Here is a 2,008-nt window from a genome sequence, read left to right as displayed (position 1 = left end):
AAAAAAAAAAACGAATCATGTTGAGGTTGTCTAGTCGCAGAATTAATCTTTTGAAAATAAAGCAATCAGAGTTCAAAATGATGTGTGGCCTTCTTTTTTTTATCTAAAAAGCAAAAAGTATATATATCCATTGTCACCCCGTTTGAGCCAAAAATAAATTCTTTTTCAAAATCATCCCCAAGCAAGGGTTGTCATCATGTATGAGTCAACTCATGATGCAAATGAAGAGCCCTCAATAAAGAGAATTCATCAAGAAGAGTGAATAAAAAAAACAAAACAAAAAAAAAATAAAAAGGAAATCATAAAGTGATCAAAGTTCAAAAAAAAAAAAGAAGCAAGCAAAGTGCTCAAAAAGCCAAAGAGTGGATGCAANGTCTAGATGATAACCCTTGTTTAAAAAAAAATAACGAACAAACATTCATTTGGGAATTTATATCTTTTCTTTCAATACTTTTTAGCCCCTAGCCACGTTACAATCCTAATAAAGCCCACACAGATTGGATAATGATTTGTCAAATTTTCATAAAGCTTAATTTTGCGATAAGGCGAATTGACTTTCGATGTGTCGTAAAAAAAATATATATATAGAAAATGAAAAAAAAAAAGAAAAAAGTAATATCCCTGCCAACTAACAAGAAGCATGTAAAAGAAAATCAAACCAATTGGGGTCGTCCTTTTAGCCGATCTTTTTCATGCCCACTACCTCTTCCAAATGGAACCCTTTGCCAAGGAAAAAACTGAGGCAGCTTTGGGAGTCTCATACAAATTTTTCATCAACCCATGATACCAAGACTGGGGCAGATTTGCAAGTTTCATTTGATTTATTCACCCTTATTTTCATGGATCCATACCCCTATGCTCATTTTCCCAAACACTAAACCGGGGCAAAATTTTTTGGTATATCTTGTTTCATCTTGGCACTCACATATTACATCTCCTTTGAGGATTGTAGTACCCATATGCCAGTCCTAGTCTTCCAAACCATTCCAAACAACTATCATTCTTTCAAAACCATCCTCTTGCCAATAAATTCAAGCATGTGTGCACTGATGTCCCGAAAGAAAAGTCAAAATGTAATAATCTCAAAGTTTAGACCTCGGATGTAAGACATTTATCACTTTCACAAAACATTGAAAATGAAAATCAGTTTGATGATTGCGAGCAAGACGATTGACTCAAAAAAAAAGAAGCACAAAACGAAGCAAATGTTTTTCATATGTGCACAATCCATGAAAAAGAAAGTTTTTCTGATCGAAACCCTCTTCATTCATATGAGTGGTTGTCGAATCCTCATTCAAAAATACAAAAAAGTAGCATCAAGATTTTAGCACTTTGCAGTGAAGGGTTTCAACGCCCTAATGTCTTTTCAAAAATCAAATTTCGGTCGAAAATTACGAAAACATTTCACAAAAGTCAAGTTTCAAAAATTTCAAAGTTTGAAAGCCTAGATTCACGCTGGCCCCAAAGCCCAGTTTCGCGCTGGCCCCTAAGCCCAGTTTCTACACTGGCCCATAAGCCCAATTTCGCCTGGCCCCTTAAGCCCAATTTTCACACTGGCCCCCCTAAGCCAAGTTTCGCACTGGCCCTCCATTAGCCCAGTTTTCACACTGGCCCCCTAAGCCCAGTTTCGCGCTGGCCCCTTAAGCCCAGTTTCTACACTGGCCCATAAGCCCAGTTTCGCCTAGCCCAAAGCCGAGTTTTCACACTGGCCCCTATAAGCCCAGTTTCACCTGGCCCACAAAAGTCCAGTTTTGTCTGGCACCCAAAGCCCAGTTTGCCTGGTAACTTAAGCTCGAGTTTTTCGTTTTGTTATCGGCCCTCTGCTTCGCAATGGTCAAATTTAAGTTTTTCTTCTGTGATTTTGGCCCTCTACAAGGCAATGGTCAAATCTAGGTTTTAATTTTGTTATCGGCCCTCTGCTTCGCAATGGTCAAATTTAAGTTTTTCTTCTGCGATTTTGGCCCTTTGCAAGGCAATGGTCAAATCTAGGTTTTAATTTTGTTATCGG

Source organism: Vigna radiata, chromosome 9 (assembly GCF_000741045.1).
Source record: "Vigna radiata var. radiata cultivar VC1973A chromosome 9, Vradiata_ver6, whole genome shotgun sequence".
Classification (NCBI taxonomy): domain Eukaryota; kingdom Viridiplantae; phylum Streptophyta; class Magnoliopsida; order Fabales; family Fabaceae; genus Vigna; species Vigna radiata.
The sequence above is the reverse complement of the archived record's forward strand: the minus strand, read 5'-3'. Positions refer to the sequence as shown.